Here is a 20,375-nt window from a genome sequence, read left to right on the forward strand (position 1 = left end):
TGGAACAGCAAGATTGGCAGCAATTCAGAACTGTTGTACTATCAAAATTGCATGAGCAGGACTCTCGGAGCCTGCCCCACGTCAGGAACCTGGGATGAGTGGGAGTCTGGGTAGGAGCCTTTCCCTTTATCTCTGCCCTTACTCCAGATACAGAAAAAATAATAATAATATTAATGTGGAAACAATGGTCTTATCCACTTTCGCCCTTGACCCTTTGTGCCCTAATCAACTTTGTAAATATTATTAAAAAGAAAAAAAAGAACCGGCACCCAAAAAGGATTCCAGTGTGTTCATGGTGAGGACTTTAGCGGCTAGGCCACAGCACTGGGCCCAAGAAATCTATTTTAAACAATTGCTGTTTACTGGGACAGTCTTGAATAAATTCACAGAGGAGTGTAGTCACTTTCCATATTGCCTTCTAGAAATCCAAAGTAAGCTGAAAAAAATCCCTGTAGATATTGAATGACGCTGTAAAGTATGTATGCTAAATTCCTCTGCAGAAACACTGTATTGTGCTCCATATATGTCCTGCCTTTCAAAGTCTCAAGTTTTGTGGTATTTTCTTTGATGATTCTTTGTATTCTCTGTTAAGTGTTGAATTAGAATTTAGTGTATTTTTGCCTTTGCTAATGGATACTTTTTTACTATTAATATACACATGTGTTGTTAGAGTTATTGGTAGTCTGCAAAGACAAATGATGCTGCTCATGTATGGTTCTAATATGCAGGGAAGAAGGTATCCAATGTCTTATTTTGCTGTTCCTTAAACCCAGCTTCCACACAAGTTGTCACCAAGTAGGTCTAGACAGAAGGAAGTGGGGTTTCTGAGTTGAGGGCTAAGGTGTGGAATTGTAGACGGTCCTTAGCACATGGGTACCTCTTTGAGTGTTGTACTTCCCTGTCTAATGTTCCACAGATGTAAGGACTCAGAAGTTGGATAATGGAGTGTATGCTATCTAGGTCACAACCAGGATTGGAAATTCAGCTATGAATGGCTCACACCCGCAGGACTGATGGGAAAGGAAAACTGGAATGACAAGCGTTTCACAGTGTTTCCACCTCTGGAAATGCAGAGGATACCTCACTGCTTTACTCCTCAGTCTCCAGGGAGCACAGTACAAGTCAGATAGATCTTTTACTCACCTGTCAATGAACCTCCAAATTAATTCTGAGTAAGTTATCAATGTGATTCTGACTCTTACAGTTTGGAGCCAATAAGCACATTCTGATTGGTCAGTCTTGGAAAGACAATCAAGATGAAGCTGAGGGCATGAGCCCAGTTATTCCCCAGATATCTAGGAGGTAGGCAGTCTCCTGGAGGTGGAGCGGGAATGGCAGAACCTAAGGCACACAGTTACTTATTTGTTCACTCCTCTTCTTTCTCATCTAATATAGTGAAGGTCAGATTGGTTTTGGTTTGTGAAACTGACTTTGTTCCCAGATGCACTGAGTCCTTATTCGGGCCAGTGAAAAGCAAGAGACATATTGTCAGGTTACTGTTCAGATATGATCCTGCTTAATGATGGTAACAGTAGGGCCTACTACTTACAGAGTGCTTACTCATACCAGAAACTCTCCCATGTACTTTTCCTGTATTAATTGACCTAGTTTTTACAAGGACATCATGAGGGAGATGTTTTGCTACTATTTCTCTTTCTTATTTGTCAGTTAGGCAATTAAAGCATTAGAAGTTGGAGATTTGTCTAAAGCTTCATCACTACTAAGAGTTGAAGCCAGAATTCAAATCCAGGGAGCCCATCCCCAGCTTGATGAGCTAGAGGGGCAACAGTGCTACACTGTGACCCAGAGGGAGTTTATGCCCACTTTCTCTTATAAGTACTGGACCACTTACGAAACAGCTCACTTAATTCTTTTTAAGAAGTGATTTCAGAGAGGCCTGAATACATGTATCTTCAAATTACTTCACCTAATGATGTTTGTCCATGACACTCAAAATGTGGAAGTTTTCATTATTTCATTATTACATATTATCATTTAGTCTTTCTCTGTATACTTCTTACAAACTGTAATGGACTTTTCCTCCTTGCTTTGTTTCTTGTGCCTGATAGAGGATTTGATTTGTGGACACATGCAATCACAAAACAGTTCTGGTCAGGGCCAGTATACTGCATCTTCAGGACATTTAAACAGATGACAGTTTGAACTCCTCATGATTATTGGTGAATCTGAAAAGTCATTTAGTATGATGTACTCGGAAATCTTGCAGGATCAAGTGTTTTGGGGTTAACAAAACCTTCCAGCTTCATCAAAATCCAAAGAAATGTTCCCCATCACCAAGCAGGACTGAAGTGTCAGAGCTGCTCTGGATCCCCAGAGGCGGCTTTACTGTAACTGTAGGCTGGACAGTTATGTGAAATCCTCAGGGAAGAGTGCAAACCTCAGTGGCGCTCTATGTCTCTGCTCAGTTGGGCAGCACAGGTTTGCGAGTTCAAAACCTAAGGTGCATCAGCATACAAGTTCATGATAATGTCATTAATTCATGATTTGTTTTCAAGAAATTACTTTCTCGCTTTCAATTGATTTTACATATTATGAAAACTATTTGTTGACATTTTAATAATTTCTAATCTTAACAGAAAGTCTTCCCCTCCTCCAACCTTGAGTATAACTTCTTGACGGTTTAGTCTGCCGGAGACAACTGATGTAGCTTCCTTCCTTTGCCTTATTAGTTGAAAAGAAGAATATTTGGTGATGTATTGTGCTTCCATGTAAATGTGGTTTATGCAAAGATTTATGTCAACATCCTTCCTCTTAAACCACAACCCCAGTCTGATAACCACTTCCCATGCCCAGACAGCACTTTCTTCTCAATAAACATCCAAAATGTTGTTAGTGTTTCTGAAGTTCTTCTAACTAGATTTTAGCAGGCAACATATTCTTTAATCAGTCCTCCAATAATTGTCACACAATATTTGAAGAACAAGGGTATAAAATGGTTCACCAGTACACATATCAAAAGAGGACAGTCTAAAGCTTTCAGCTGTGAAGAACATAATTTTTCAGTAGGTTCCTATTCTTTTTTTAAAAGGATTTATTTATTTTTATTGGAAAAGAAAGTTTACACACAGAAGGAGAGACAAAGAGGAACCATCCACTGGTTCATCCTCCAAGTGGTCACAACAGCCAGAGCTGAACTGATCCAAAGCCAGGAGCTGGGAGCCTTGAGCCTTCTCTGTGTCTCTCACGCAGGTGCAGTGTCCCAAGGCTGTGGACCATCCTCCATTGCTTTCCCAGGCCACAGGCAGGGAGCTGGATTGAAGTGGAGTAGCTGGGACACCAACTTATGTCCATATGGAATCCTGGAACTTGAAGGGGGAGAATTAGCCAGCTGAGCCACTGAACCGGGCCTCAATGGTCTCCATTCTGAAGGACAATTCTAGCTATATGAATCCTAATAGTAATTGCACTCTGGAGGTTTCCAAGGATAACAATGCAGATGGGAGACCTGTAGGTGTAGAAAGGATTTGAAATTTTATAAGTTTGAATTGTGAGGGTGGATGTACACTGTGCCAGTCACTCATACCAGGGTATTTTGTCTGCATCTCAGAGACTGGGCTTGAATCTACCAAGGGTTTGCCTTTGAGGAGACTGCACTTGAACCAATGTGGATGCAAGCTGATTGTCAGCTCAGGTTCATGTTCCTGGCAACACAAGAGTTCCCTACAGGGTGTTAGTGCCCTGAGCCCTCGGCATCGATGGGGTTGTGAATCAGGCCACAGGTCTGTCTTCTGGGGCAATGAGCTCCTCAGAGCCTGGGCTAAGTGAACCGATGCACTCTTCCCCCTCATCCCATCCAATGTGTGAGACACTATTCCTAATTTGCTTTATGTTATAGATTTGCAAAATATGATAGCTGATATTTTGAGGTGAGTTAACTAAGTGTTAACAATATGTTGTAGTAGTTTGAGACTGAGATTAGAATTATACAAATTTACCATTGGCAGCCTACATGTCTCACTAACCACTTGCATTTGTGTTCTTTTCTGGTATGATAGAGATGTACACATTAGGAAGTGGTATCACAGGAGTGGTATCATGAAATGTTAAATTTAGCTCTCTGATTTTCTTTCTTGTAGTTGTATATTTTAATTCTTGCTAAGGCATTGTGAAGTAAACTTGTAAATTATGTGGTTTCCTTTTGGTATATTTTGTTTATATTTATACTGTAATTAAGACTAGAAATTCTTTGCCAAACTTTGGCACCAGAAAGAGGCACTTTTCTATTCTCTATCTTGCTTATACATCTTCATAGTAATTGGACAGTCTGAAGGCTAAAGACAGTTCTGGAAATGGTTACGTTTCTCTTCCAGTCATATCCACTTTCAAGGCCTACCAAGTACAGGAATCTTCCACACGTCTCCTAGAGAGATTGGAGGATGTTGTTGGCTTTGTGTGGATGTTAGCAGGGAGATCTGCCACACTCACCCAAGTGATTCAATGAGAGGAAGTTATGAGTCCTGCCACTATGAGCATTCTTGCTTGAATGTCTCCCTCACATTTGGTCCCTGTAAATCTCTGGCCACTGGTGAGGGAATTCCAAGAACTTCTGCAGAGTTCTGGTTATTTCTAATATCTTTTTGTTTGCTGTTATGACTTATACCTTTCTGTATACTTTTGATATATTTACTTGCCCATATATGTAATATTCCTTTAGCTTTTTATTTTTATTTTTTTAAATATTTATTTTATTTTTATTGGAAAGTCAGATATACAGAGAGGAGGAGAGACAGAGTGGAAGATCTTCTGTCTGTTGATTCACTCCCTAAATGGCTGCAACAGCCAGCGTTGTGCCAGTCTGAAACCCGGAGCACAGAGCCTCTTCTGGGTTTCCCACTCTTGTCCAGCAGGCCCTGAGACCACTGAGGCTTGAGGTGACACTGCTCTTCTGCAGCAGAAACACTGGAAACAAACTGGTGGTGAAGAGTATCCATTTATTTGAGAAAGTTACAAGCTTTTATAGGAGAAGGGGCAGGCAGAATGGCAGTCCAGACAGTACAACAACATTGTGATCGGCTAACAGATATGTCTATCTCTTCTGGATCCTCCAATGAAGTTAAAGGCTAAGAAGTGTAGGAAGCACAGGAAATTGTATCTCAGGGCAGGCTCCTTAAAGCAGGCTGACTGTAACATTTGACTTCTTAGAGTTGTTTACAAAGGAAATCCTAGCAGAGTAGGGAAGAAGAGACTGGGGTGCAACCCATCATTCGCTCCTGTTGCATGCCAGTGAACAGGCCATGTTGGTGTCTGTTAGCCAAGGACACAGTGTGCCATGTGCCTACAGCCTCCCGTATGGGCTATGCAGGTAGAGATCCAGGGGCAATCTCCCACATCCCACGTGGGTGCAGGGCAATCTCCCACATCCCACATGGGTTTTGGGCCATCCTTGACTGCTTTCCCAGGTTATAAGCAGGGGGCTGGATGGGAAGCAGGGTTGCTGGGATTAGAACTGGTGCCCATATGGGATCCTGGTGTGTGCAAGGCGAGGACTTTAGTCTCTAGGCCACGCGCTCGGTCCTAATTTTTTAAACAGATCTTTCATCCACTGGTTCACTCCCCAAATGACAGAGGTTTTGGACTATCTTCCACTGCCCTCCCAGTTCATAAGCAGGGAGTTGGATCAGAAGTGGAGCAGTTGGGTCAAGAATTGACAGCAACATTAGACGCCAATGCTTGCAGGTGTTGAACCATCTTGCCAGACCCCTAAGTTTATTTTTAGTGTTGCAGTTTAGTCATTTGTCAATGTGACTTGTTTAGCATATTGTGCAGATTGGATGGCTGAGGTTCAGAGAAACTGTGAAAGTTGCCTAAGGTGTGACAACTGGTATACAGAAGAATTAAGGTTTAAACTAAAGTTTGCCTGACTTCAAAACCCTGGAGCCCATTCTTATGCAACCAGTTAGTTACATCAAAAATTGACACATCTATATCCGATTTAGCTAATTGGTATACTGGAAGAGGACAAATTGAGAATCCAGCTTAGAGAAAATTCCATATATTTAAATTTGTACATAAAAAGCACAATTGCCATAATGGTTAACGTAGGAAGTAGTCATTACTGCTTTTGATAGATCCATCGCTTTAGTTATAAAGCATGTGTGGAATAAATAACAGAAACAATTAGATTTAATTGGGGTGTGTTTGACTCAAAAACACTAGAGAATGTGGGGACAGCTGAGAGCCTCAGAGACACACTTCTTTCTGTGGCCAGTTTAACTCAATTTGCTTAAAGATACGAGAAGCACTTTTAGGGACAAAGGTTTTTCTAAGTATAGTATGAGATGCTTATTTGTGAAAGACAGGCCTCGAATTTAAGGAGTTCATGGTCTAATAGGGCAAGAAAGTGTACCTTTATAGTGTTAAGTAGCATGTTGTTTCTTCAAGAATGCTAAATTATATCCACCTGAAGAATAATTGTTTTCACTGGAAAGGTCACAATTAATTAGGTTTTCAAATTCTAGAATTTTTCATAAGCCAAGTTGATGGAGAAAAAAAATGGTAGAAACATACTAAAATTTTCCTGTAATATAATTTATATGTTCCTCAAAAAGCTGGTGGAAATATTCAGAAGCATGGAGGTATGTTGGTAGAGAAGAAAACCAACCCAGAATAGAATAATTGCTATTTCATCTCAGCTCTAAGAAAGAACCATTAAATATAAGATCAAGAGGGAAAATAGGAAAAGAATGATACTTCAATTTAGTGAATAATCTCTGTATTAAAAAAAAACATAAGGAAACTTAAAATGTCAAGGTGAAAAAGATGTCACCTGTTTTAAATATAGAAACACATTGAGTGAATGATAAATGACATAGCAGCCAATAAAATCCTTCATCAATATCAAGAATGCATTGAAAGTCACGCACAAATTTGCAGCAGGATGGAGTCTAAACTGATTACACCTTCGTGTAAACTAGCCAATTTCATACAAAGTACAATATCCTCCAACAAATTAAATCCACAGAGAATAGTTTTCATTTAGTAGGAGATTGGGGAGGGGGGATATGGATGAATGAAGGAAGTATCCTTATGTATTTTAGAATTGTATCTAGAAATCACATTGAATATGTTAGCAACTAAAATTAAAATACGGAATGTAGGAAATGTATGGTGATGAGAATTTTAACTAAATTTACAATTTAGGAGACAGTTATAAAAATAGACTGAGAATTTATGCTTTTGGAAATATGGCTCAATTGTGCTTATCCTTATTCCTTTTGTTAATTACAGTGTAAAACACTGGACATTACATATACAGGTAGCCTTGAAAATACTCTGAAGGTGGACAGAAAAAGGCCCCTAGGCTGGGAACTCACAACTTGATGACAAGTTCCCAGGGTTTTCTTTTTTTCTCATTTATCCCAGACTAGTGGAAGAAGCCATCAAGTTAGAAACTCTTAAAATGCAGACCAATGAAGCCTTAACAAAGGCTTGCTCCTTGTAGCAAAGGACTGAAGGAAGCAGCCTAGAAAGATGGGAGCCTTTCAGAAAGTAGTTACTCTGTTGCAGTTGCATGCCAGAAGAAAAAAAAAAAAAGCCCAAATCAAATCAAACATAGACTGTGGGCTCATGTACACACACTAATAAGACTGCGTGGGGAGACTGCACTTCCATCATGTCAGTCCATAACAAGTGTCCCCTTCCTCTCTCCCAGCCCACTGTAAAGGCTTCTTTCACAGAAGGAAACTCCATTCACCTGCATGTCAGTGAAAGCTACATGGAGACAGCAATGAGGCACTCAGCCACCCTTATGGAGGTTTACGTGGGAGCTTTGTAGGTCCCCTCCCTACCCAACAGTAGCACAAAGCCCCCTCTTCTCAGTCTCCTCTAAGGCTGAACATTTTCTTCTACATAGTAATGAGGAAGTGTTCTCTCCTTCCTTGTTGAGTCACATCAGAGAATTCAACTAAAAGGGAAAGCTTAAATAAGCTCCAGAGTTGTACCTGTTTCAGAATGTCCAAGTTTTCAACAGAAAATCGCTCTAACAGCAAAGATCTCACACTAAGAAAAGATAATTAATAGATGGAAGATCTTCCTGTGTTTCCTTCTCTCTGTAAATCTGCCTTTCCAATACAAATATTTTGAAAAGGTCTTTTTCTTTTTAATTCAGTTTCAAACACTAGAATTTCACTGTTTAACCTTGAAGCACTGGTGAGAAAATTCTGAGCAATGTAAGAATGTTCTTCCTTGCTCCTGAAGCTAGGAGGACAATGAATGAAAATTCTCTTAGTAAATAGTATTTCTGATAATGTCTTGAGGCCTTAGGCTTCAAACACTGATAAAATGATTCTTTTTAAAGATTTATTTATTTTTATTGGAAAGGTAGGTTTAGAGAGAGAAGGAGCTACAGAGAGCTAATAGACACTCCTGAACAATTTGAATATGATCCGTAACTGTTGTGAAAATTGGATCCACGTGAAGATCTCCCCAAAATGAAATCTCCTGACCTAGATGGTTTCAATGAAGCATCTATTAGGCCTTTAAAGAAAAACCTTGATGCCAGTTTTGGACAATTTCCTCTATAAAATGTAAGAGTTCGAGTGAATGATACAGTTTACTTGAGAATGCTAGAGGAACTGTCAGACTATTTTGCAAAGTAGCTATATTATTTTATATTCCCACTAGCAATGTATTTCTCAATGCTCAAACCAGCTCTTGTTAATATCTGACTTTGTGTTTGTAGCCACTCTCATGGATATTACATGGTGTCTCGTTGTGACATTGCTTTTTAATTTTCTTGGTGTCTAATGATGTTGAGCATCTTTTCATGTGCTTATGGTCTAATGTGTGTTATTTTTGAGAAATATCTGTTCAGATTATTTGCTCATTTTAAATTGTTATTTGTCTTTTTTATTACTGAATGGTAAGAGTTCTTTATTAGTAAATCCTTTATTAGCTATATGATCAGATTTTTTTAACCAGCCTAGGCAATGTATCTCCTCACTTTCTTGTTGGTGTCACTCAAAGCTCTAAGTTTTTAATTTTGACAAATACAGCTTATCTATCATTTCTTTTGTAGCTCAGGCTTTTCGTGCCATTTAAGAGTCTATTATCAAGTCCAGGTTAGTGAAAAATTTCTCCTATGTTTTCTTAGCATTACTTGAGCTGCATCTAATGCCTTGATATACTGTAATCTAATTTTTGTTCATTTCAGAATACTTTCTGGCCTATGTTTTGAAATTTTTCTTGGACTCCCTGCTTATTTAGAGCTGTGTTGTTTGGTTTCCATTATTTGTGAGTTTTATAAAATTTTCTAGTTTTATTCCTTTGGGTACAAGGACATAATTCGTATTAATTACAAAGTCTATGTGATTTCAACTTCAGCAGGGTTTGATTTATATTCCAGCACATGGTCTGTCTTGGAGAATGTTTTATATGTGCTTGCGAAGAATGTGCATCTATTGGTACTGAACATAGAGTGCAGAGGGTAGCCAACAGCTTGCTGTCGTCTCAGCTTGCCTCTTCCAGAGTGGAATCATCACTTCCTAAGTCAAGGCGACATTTACTACAGCGGAAGTACTTCCAATATGTCACACACCAGTGGTAGATCTTCCATTCTTCAAATGAGGGCTGGGTGTAAGAAGGGGGATCTCACTTCTCAATGGTGCTTAACTGGGATTTAGTGCCCACAACATGCAGGTAGGTGGTTGGGGTGGGATGAGAAATTCTGAAATCCTGTCCGTTATAAGAATAAGGCTCTCTGACTGGGAGCTGTGTGGAGAGGGATTCCTTGTCCTTGGCAGCAGAGATCTGGTGCGAAACCTTCCTCTCTCATTTATTTATTTGTTTGTGTGTTTGTTTTTGTTTTTTGAAAGACAGACTGATAGAGGAGAGTAGGAGAATGAGAGAGAGAGAGAGAGAGAGAGAGTGAGATTGAGGTTCTTCTAGCTGCTAGTTGAGTCCCCAAGTGGCTGGTCTAGGTTGAAGCTAGGAGAATGGAACCCCATCTGGGTTTCCCATATGACTTGCAATGGCCTAAACACTTGGGCCTTCTGCCGCTGCACCCCACCATGCACATTAGCAGTGAGTTGGATCAGAATATCCAGGGTCCCAATTGGTGACTAACCCTGCTGTGCCACAATGCTTAGAATGGAATTTCTGTCTTGTGAATCTGGCAGTATGAATACAGGCATAGTCTTCATCATATATCACAGACTTTTGCTTTTCTTAATGGATTTTCATAATTTTCACTTGATGTTGGTCATCAGAATACTTGCAGATCTTAAACACTTGTTTTTTACTTTTCACTTGCACTGAAGGTCAGTGGAATGCCTTCCAGTGTTATGCCAAGAATCTACCTCTTTACATAAAACTCTGGAGATGAAAACATTATAAAAGTGAATAAGCATGTTGTTGCCAATGGTTAAGAGGAGGGTGGTGTGAGTGTGAATGGTGATGGAGAAGTAGATGTGGTTATAAAAGGACAATGTGATTCTTGTGGTGACGGCAACATGCTGTATTTTGATTGGATCGTTGTTAATATCCTGGTAATGATATTATATTGAAGCTTTAAAAATTATTTTTTACACAATACAGTTTTTTTTAAAAAAAGATTTATTTATTTTTATTGGAACGGTGGATCAGATTCACAGAGAGACTGAGAGAGAGAGAATCTTCAGGCCGCTGGTTCACTCCCTAAGTGGCTGCAACCACTGGAGGTGAACTGATCCAAAGCCAGGAGCCAGGAACTTCTTTCAGATCTCCCACATGGGTGCAGGGTCCTAAGGTCAGAAGCAGGGAACTGAATGAGAAGTGAAGTAGCCAGGATTTGAACCAGTGCCCTTATGGGATCCTGGTGTGGGCAAGGCAAGGATTTAGCCTCTAGGCTATCGCACTGGGCCCCACAATGCAGTTTTATAAGCATAGAGGTTCATCTCTTCCCATCTTTTCTTCCTTCCCCAAATTATCACAAAGGCATTCACTCAGTTCATCCTTAGAAACTTTCTTATATACATATATACATATATATATATATACATGTATATATAAGTGTGTGTATATGTATATATATGTGTGTGTATAAATGTATAATGACATGATATGTATAGGAAATTATAGAAAATATGGTATGATATAGTATAGTATAATTACAGCATAATATGTATATAAAATTATAATATAGCTTAATTATAGGTATCAGTGGCAATCCCACTACTAATTGGGAATAAAGCTGCATGTTGTATTATACATTCATTACTTCCTAGTGTGCTTGTCTTCCTTGTGCAGGTTACACACACACACACACACACACACACACACACACACACAATGCTCTATGCCTTATGTTACCTAGGTAGGAGGGGTCACAGGACATCTCTGCTTATTTATTTATTTATTTTTTACAATGCTATGCATATGTATTTGTACTAAAATCCACAAATTTAATTAATAAAAGTATTATAGCAAACATAATTAGGACATACACTTTCAAGAACAGATTTGTCCTCTTGATGCAGAGCTGGAGTTTATTTGGGGGCAAGGCTTAAGTCATAGAGTAGAACTCTTATTCGATAACTGTTTTTCTTTTCAGTGCTGAAGATGCCAGATCTCTCCTTTGACTGATTTTCCTGTATTCTTGAAGAAAATTGAGATGGGCCTTCCATAAATGCTATTTAAGGATATTTCCATCTGCATAAGATTCGAACCATGTCTCCAACTCCTGGTTCATATATAAAACAGAAATTTCTCTCTCTCTCTCTCTTTTTTATCGTTACCCAGAAACTGGCAAGCTGAGAATGTTATGAAATTGTCCATCTTCTTTAGAAATATTACATAGATTTATAAAAGGAATTACTAATAAACCTACGTACAGTCAGTGGCCAAGGGAAGAACTGGACAGCTAGCAAGCACATAATAATGAAAAAGGAAGTTCTGAAACTTCTTGTATTTCCCAGCTGAAGGGGAAGTTTCCATCCCATAATTATGTTTTTAAGTAGCAGAGTATTAGCTAATTCCTGAATTCTAATGAGCACAATTGTTGTACAAATAATTCCAGTGAGCATTGGTCTTATTTTTCTTCTAAGGGACTTATGAAAAAGAATTGAAAAGGAGCTTTTTAAAATCAGTTAACATTGTTTAGTCATATTGAGGAATTATTTTCTTCTGGAACGGTTTAAATGTGTTATCTTTTTTGTTGTTGTTGTTGTTAAACTTAGTTTTCAGAGCATTCGGTCTTTCTTTCAGTAGACATTTCCAGTTACTGAAATAACCAAAGTAGTGGAATAACAAGTTAAATGTTTGGTAATATTCATCATGTTGCAGGCAGCTAGGTGTTGACATAGGAGACTCTGTAATTCAGTCTTTCCATTTCAGTGGTGACGAGATGGAAGCTCAGAGGAGTAAGGCGCCTGATCAGTGGGGTTATTGAGTGCTAGAACTCTTGCCTCACAACCCGGAACACGGCGCTGCTCTATTTTTCCAGGTAACTGTATTTCACTAGCAGCTCTTGCAGCATTTATCTTGGGTCAGCTAAGATAGTGCTTTTTATTGGAGGGAAGTTGGGAGAAGCACTGAACTTTTAATCATATTCTACAATGAATCCAACTGAATAAGTACTTTAAATTCGTGAGCTTCAAATTGGATTTAAAGCCTAAAAATGACTATGTTGGATCTGTTGAAATGAGCAATTCTTAGACCACTACTTACTGGTTAAATCTGACAAACATTTATTGAATGTGAGAAGTACCCTGCATGTCAGACTCAGTAGTTACGATTCTGTTGTGAAGATGAACTGAGTTGTACAATGGGAGGTGTTGCTTTATAGGAGCTTTATAGGTTGTCCTATGACAATCAGCAGGTGGGATCCCGGACTTTCTCACCAGTTCCATTTCATCCACCACAGGTACCAATGCATCAGCAGCCAGCAGAGTCCAGCGTCACGGCCATTTCCTTCCCTTTCAAAACCAACCAGGGACTTCCCATACAAGACCGAACATGCGTTACCACCCCTTCCCCCCTCAGCGCAAGATACTTTAATCCTCACGCTCCACTCTGCCTTGCCTTTTAAAACGTGGTGTGTTTGGCTCTCCACACAAGGTATCTCATTTCTTTCCGTGGAACTAGGTCATTCCTCTCAGTGCATGTCATCCTGTCCCTTCTCCCCAAGATCTGAGATCAGACCAGACCTTCTGAAGTGAAGAGTCTGCTGGAGACTAGTGATGCTGCCATGTTCTCTGTCGCTATTGGCTGAATCAAAAAACGGCAGGGAGGGGCTGGGGATTTCCAGGAATGCTTTTCTTAAAATGTCTCAGCACGAAAACTAAAATGCCTCTGCAACAGGAATTGGCCTGTACTGAGTATGATGTGGTAAAATCTGGTGTTGGAAGGCTGAGCCTGTGGGTGCTGCCTATAAAAAAAGATGTATTTCTTCTGCGAGGACTCATATTTCCTTCTTCATCAAGTGATACTTTGTAGTATGATGATGACAATGTTAGTACTGGAAACACCCAAACCCTCAATTTTAACTGTTAGGTTTTACTCTCACTTAAAATTCTTTAAGTTCTTATGTTGTTACATGCAGCTAATTCCCGCAGCCAAGTCCTCTTTTCACGATTAGTTTACCTCAAGCCAAAATCCCAGATGCAGCAAAATGCTTAGTAGGTCCCCTATTCCAGCAGGGTAGGAATGGGAGCAGGTGTGGAGGGGGAGAAAACTGGAAGGGACACACCTCCTGCCATGGTGGCATGATGGGGGCTGCCAGGGCCAGGGAAAGGACAAGATGGAGTGGATGGGGAGAGCCCTGAGAAGGGAAGGGAAGAGAGAGGGGGAGAAGAGAGGAGAAGGGAGGGGCTGTGTGTTGGTTCCAGGGACTGGCGACTGAGAAGATCTGAGCCACGGGTGGGCAGGAGAGGCCCCCTGGGGAGTGGGATTCTCAGGTAATGTGCCAGGTTACATCTGATTGGTGGATAACCTAGACAGCGTGAGTTCTGTGAGCTGTGGGGAAGGGGAAGAAGGAAATGGCACAAGGTCCAAGATGTGCTGTTTGAATCACTCCTCACATAACAGTGTCAAAAAATTTTTTTTTAAATTGGAAAATCAGAGTTACAGAAAGGCGAGATAGAGAGAAAGATCTTCTATCTGCTGCTTCACTCCCTGTTGTGGGGTATGAGCGAGATCACACCAAACATGTCTAAGGTTTATTAAGGACTCTTTATTAACCAAGCTTGGTGAGAACAGGGCCCACTAGAAATAGCAAATCACAAGTCCATATGGCAAGCCAATCAATCGTAACCCTAACTGGAAGGATTAAGCTGAAGACCTATGTCCCAGCTTCCCCAACAATATAAGTTATTCTAAGAGACATGCAGCAAGCAACCCGGCCACACTTACAAAGTTGCAGGCTGTTGTGCCCAGATTCTGAGATCCCCAGAAATCACCAGGAGTCTGAAGTCTATCCAAGTGTACAGGATGGTTTATTCAACATTGGCATGTCCGAGATTGGGCTCTTGGTTGAGAGCAGGCAGCTGGCAGACTGACCGGCCAGCTGGCTGGCCAGGACCAACACCCCTTACTGGAGTGTGGCTCCAGACATCACATTCATAGTTTTTATAGGGGCAGTCTGCCATAGCTTGGAAAGGGGCGATTCACAATTGCCTATAAGGTGAGGGGAAATACCACACATTCCCTACCTGTCTCGGCTGGACAGCCCGTACCTCCAGCAACTAAGGGAAGCACCCATTTAATTACTTGGAGTCACCTGTGAGATAACCAGGCTAAGGAGGGCCTCGATTCATAAGAATTGGGGCCCATCGGTGCCAAAGCTCACATAGGCCGTTTGGCCTGCAAGCTCACACAGTTTCTTAGTAGTAATGAGCCATGAGCAAGTGGCTGGGATTTTGATACTGAGGTTCCTCACAGACATTCATCTTTCCCCGGCCTCTCTGCCCACATTCCACTACTGCTAGGCCTGACCTCTGCTGGAACTCCCGACAGCACACAAAAAGTACAAAGCATGTTAATATTGTTATCTTCATTGTCCTGCCCAAGCAGTAAACAAAGGGTGAGGAATACAGACACACTGCGGCCATGCTCAGGGGATACCTGTCCTCAGTGATACTGGGGAGGCCAAGAGTCAGAGTGCCAGAGTAATGGGAGCACACGACCAACAGCACTGGCCCCTCCTTAACATGAGCCTTTATAGGGGCTTGTGAGGGGAGTGGCTAGACAAGAATGCAATACTGCCCCCTCTCAGGTGATAGCTCAGAGTCAGGTGGGCAGGAGGGAACACCTAGGTGCTGGCAAGTGACTTCCAGGCTCGTGACCCTGAACTGGCTGCCTACCTCACTACACTCCTAAGTGAATGGCCAAAGCTAAGCCTATCTGAAGCCAGGATCCAGGAGCTTCCTTTGGGTGTCCCGCGTGGGTGCAAGGTTTCAAGGCTTTGGGCCATCATCTACTGCTTTTCTCAGGCCACAAGCAGGGAGCTGGAAGGGAAGTAAAGCAGTCAGGGCACAAACTGGAGCCCATATGGGATCCTGGTGCATACAGCCACTAGGTTACCACGCTGGCCCCATAGTTTTAGATTTCTTCTTCTTCTTTTTTTTTTTTTTTTAAAGATTTATTTAATTTTTATTGGAAAGGCAGGTATACAGAGAGGAGGAAAGATCTTGCGTCTGATGAGTCACTTCCCAAGCAGCAGCAATGGCCAGAGCTGAGCCGATCTGAAGCCTGGAGCCTCTTCCAGATCTCCCACGTAGGTGCAGGGTCCCAGGCTTTGGGCTGTCCTTGACTATGTTCCCAGGCCACAAAAAAAGGGGCTGGACGGGAAGCGGGGTCACTGGGATTAGAACTGGTGTTCGTTTGGAATCTCGAATGTGCAAGGAAAGGACTTAAGCTGCTAGGCTATTGCACCAGGCCCACAGTTTTAGATTTCTAAATAGAATTTCCAAAGTGATTTTCTTATTAAATTTACTTTGTATCTGCAACTGTATAATTGTTTAAAAATTGCTATTAGTATTATTTGTAACTTTTTTTTTTACTTTATTTAAAGGACTTAGACATAGAGATCTTTCATCCATGGGTTCAGTATTCAGATGTCTGCAACAGGACTGTAGGAGCTCAGAGCTCCACCTGGGTCTCCAACAAGGGTGACCAGGACCCAGGTACTTGAGCCATCATCTTCTGCCGCCCCGTGCATGCATTAGCTCTGAGCTGACTCAGTAGTGGGGTTGGGACTGGAAGTGAGCCCTCAGATGCCACATGCAAGCTCCCGAGTGGTCTCTACCTGCTTCACCAAACTCCCTCCCTTGCAGCCCTTGCCTTTGTGGGGCGGCTCCCTCCGTACACCGCTTCTGTTCCTTAAGGAAGACCTTTGCTCACCTCGGCAGGACTCCTCTCACAGCTGTGCCTTTCATTTTTTGCTGTTCCTGCGGTACCATTTTTATTGTTTACTCTTTCCTCCCTGAAACATACTTAACTTACCTCCTTTTCATGAGTCTGTCTCATGTACATGGAGTGTTCCAGTTTTTAATTTAGAAAGTTCCAGCAGGTTTGAACATTTTAATGCTTTTTCTGTTTTTGAAAACTGATAATCCCTAATTTTATGCTCTTCTTATGTTTTATCAACAAATGGACTACAGGTTTTGTTGTGCTATGACATTTCTATGGCACCTTCCAGAACTGGTATAAATGTTATTTGGACAGTTGATGTAAAGGTTAGATGAGTTCATTGAAACAATGCTTCATAAGGGAATAGAACAATAGATTCCTTTTCCATTGTTGTCTCCACATTTTCTTCTGAAAACCAGCAGATGTGTTGGTGACGCTTGACAAATCTCTTTCTTCTTTCTTTTCAATCTCTTTCTCTCTCTTTTTTTTTTAAGATTTATTTATTTTTGTTACAAAGTCAGCTATACAGAGAGGAGGAGAGATAGAGAGGAAGATCTTCCGTCCGATGATTCACTCTCCAAGTGAGCGCAACAGCCGATGCTACGCTGATCCAAAGCCAGGAGCCAGGAACTTCCTTCCAGGTCTCCCACACAGGTGCGTCCTTGACTGTTTTCCCAAGCCACAAGTAGGGAGCTGGATGGGAAGTGGAGCTGCCGGGATTAGAATCGGCGCCCATATGGGATCCTGGTGCGTTCAAGGCAAGGACCTGAGCTGCTAGGCCATGCCGCCAGGCTCTTCTTTTTATTTATTTTTAAATTTTTTAAAATGATTTATTTTTTATTATTTATTTATTGGAAAGGCGGATATACAGAGAGGAGAGACAGAGAGGAAGATCTTCCGTCCGATGATTCACTCCCCAAGTGAGCAGAATGGCCGATGTTATGCCGGTCCGAAGCCAGGAGCCTCTTCCGGGTGGGGTGCAGGGTCCCAAAGCTTTGGGCTGTCCTGGACTGCTTTCCCAGGCCACAGACAGGGAGCTGGAAAGGAAGCGGGGCTGCCGGGATAGAACTGGCGCCCATATGGGATCCCGGGCGTGCAAGGCGAGGACCTTAACCACTGCGCCACCGCGCCAGGCCCTGCCAGGCTCTTCTTTACAATCTCATTTCCATCACACATTTTAACTTTCCACCGGAAGCTAAATACTAATATCATAGCATTTTTCATTTGATTTAATCCTGGACAAGTGCTTTCCTTGGGCCATAAAGGACTAAGTCTCCTGAGTCCAGTATCTACACCCATCCAGAACAGCTTTGAAAACAAAAAGGACGAAGCTCTTGGAAAGACAGATAACCATATCCTATTTCCTCAACAAACTCCAGAGTTTGCTTTCCATATAACTCATAACCTGCCCTGTATGTCACCTTGTCATTGGGTCTTAAAACTAGACTAATGCTGGCTCTGTTGCAACATTCTTGGAGTTACAGGAACCAGGTGGTAGTATTTCACCAATGAATGGATAGGAAGGCGAGTGAACCAGCAGATGAACAGATGAAATACTGTCTTTCTCTCTGCCTGCCTCTAACTTGGCCTTTCAAATAAATAAAATAAAATAAAATAAAATAAAATAAAATAAAATAAATTTTTTTAAAGCACAGCTGCAATAGGTAATTGAGACTGACATCAAGTTGGAGTTTCCTCTTCTGACTGCAGTGACACCTCTGCTGTGTCACTCTCTCACCACTGTTTGCATTTGCATATTCCAGTTCATCAACACCCTGAAGAAGGCAATGCGTTTTCTGACATATTGGTCACTCAATACCATTGTCGATTAACTCCATAATGTTGTAAATTGTTGTTGATGCTATGTTGTTGCCTTTCATTGGATGGGATGATATTATGCCACCTCTACTTTCAGATCAGAGATGGTCTCCCTAAGAAACTGTTGAATTTATCTGGACAACAAGATGCTGGGCTCTATGCATGTACATGCTTGCAATGTAGGAACCAGGACTGAATTTGAACTGTACTACTGCAACAATGTGGAGGAATCCATCATGGGAGGGGGAATGGGGAGAGGTTGGGGGAATCCCAGAGTCTACGAAACAGTGTCATAAAACGAAATTAAATTAAAAACAAAATAAAGAAGGCAATGAACATTTGTGACTTTATGAAGCCTCCACAGGCCTATTTTTCAATGGGAAAGTGTCTGAAATACAGGACAGAATAATTTAGTCACCCAAACGTTTGGCAGAACTGGCCTTATCCATCAGGAATATCCAGGCATCACACAATATTCCTGGAGTTCTTGGAGTGTCCTTCACTGCTTCTTCATCATACCGCAAAAGTCCTTCATCGCATGTGCACTACTGTTCCCCAGATTCTCCTATGGTTCCCTTCTGTGGCTTCTAAAATATCCAGGGAAGGTCTCCTCCATGTGTGTCTATTTCCTAGCTATAAAAACTGATCCCATTCACCATCCTCATCATTAGCTTTCCCAGAGCCTCTTAGGCGACCCACTAGCATGCTCCATAGTTCCTTATTCTCTCTACTTAACACACTGTATTTCTGACTGCAAATTCATTTCCTTTACTATTAATTTGGTATCCTACTTGAAAGAGCAGTTTTCACTTCTTGGCCATGATGATATTCCCTATTACTTTGTAGTTTTATTGCATTGATTTTCACATATAAGTATACAATTTTGCTGGAATTAATTTTGTGTTTGATGAGGAAAAATTTGTATTTGTGCATTTATGTATTTATTAAAGAGAGAGACGGAGGAGACAGAGATAGCTAGAACTAGATGCATAGATGGCCACAGAGAGCACCATTTTGGAGCTGGGACCACAATGTAATCCTGGTGTCTCACTTGGGTGGGGGATCTGATTATCAGAGCCATGTCCTGCTGTCTCCAAGGGAGTGTGTTAGCAGGAATCTGAAATCAGGAACTGAGCTGAGACTTGAAGCACTCTGTCATAGGAGATGTGTGTGTCAGATGGTGGTTTTAGTCACTATGTAAAATGTGTATCCCATGTTTCATTTTTGTTTAAATCCGACTAATCCTACATACAGATAGTCAAATCTACCCTTTCCTGAATGTTCAACTGAAAATACTTAGAAAGGTTTGGTATTGTGGCATAGTGTGTTATGCCACTGCTTGTGATTCTGGCACCCCATATCAGAGTACCAGTCCTGACTGCTTTGTTTCTGATCCAGATTCCTCCCAATGTGCATGGGAAGGCAGTGGAGGATGGCCCAAGTGCTTACGACCCTGCCAATCACATGGGGAGACTCAGTTGGAGTTCCTAGTTCTTGGCTCTATCCTGGCGCAGCCATTTGGGTAATGAACCAGCATAGGAAAGAGATCTCTCTGTCTCTCTGTCTCTCTGTTTCTTTTTATTTGCCTCCTTGCTTTTCAAATAAATAAACAACAAAAAGGGATCTTTGAAAAATATAATAACTAGACATCAAAAAGCACAGAAGAGAACATAATAGGCAATTTAATTTGTGAGATGTTATTGAGCATGCTTAGGAATAAAGATGGAGCAAAGCAAAGAAGCATTTGCTGCAAAAGTCTGGATAGTGAGTTTCCTTGTTGGAAAAGGAAAATAGTGGGGCTAAAGGGAGGCATATTAGGGGTTATGAGTTACTTTTGTTTTAATATCTGTGTGGTAGGATTTGAATGCTGGCATTGTAATGGTTGCTTTGGCTGCATGTGTTAATGATGTGTGCTTTATGTACTTTTCTACATATATATATATTCTAGTTTACCATACAGTTTTATTTAAAGATTTATTTATTTTTATTGGAAAGGCAGATATACAGAGAGGAGGAGAGACAGAGAGGAAGATCTTATGTCCATTGATTCACTCCCTAAGTGGCTACAATGGTCGGAGCTGCGTTGATCCAAAGCCAGGAGCCAGGAACTTCTTCTGGGTCTCCCATGTGGGTGCAGGGTCCCAAGGCTTTGGACCATCCTCAACTGCTTTCCCAGGCCACAAGCAGGGAGCTGGATGGGAAGCAGGGCTGCT

The 20,375-nt window shown here is 41.3% G+C and overlaps 1 long non-coding RNA gene across 1 annotated transcript; it reads right to left on the reverse strand.

Moving 5' to 3' along the window:
- Nucleotides 1-11,482: 11,482 nt before the first annotated feature.
- On the reverse strand, nucleotides 11,483-13,103 carry LOC121158228. Its single transcript, XR_005884173.1, has 3 exons — nucleotides 13,001-13,103; nucleotides 12,664-12,911; nucleotides 11,483-11,592 (listed from the first exon to the last, which is right to left on the reverse strand). It is a non-coding gene; the product is annotated as an uncharacterized LOC121158228 (long non-coding RNA).
- Between the last annotated feature and the right edge of the window lie 7,272 nt (nucleotides 13,104-20,375).

The sequence above is a fragment of the Ochotona curzoniae genome, unplaced genomic scaffold, assembly GCF_017591425.1.
Source record: "Ochotona curzoniae isolate NIBS_2020 unplaced genomic scaffold, NIBS_Ocur_1.0 contig_3703, whole genome shotgun sequence".
Lineage (NCBI taxonomy): Eukaryota > Metazoa > Chordata > Mammalia > Lagomorpha > Ochotonidae > Ochotona > Ochotona curzoniae.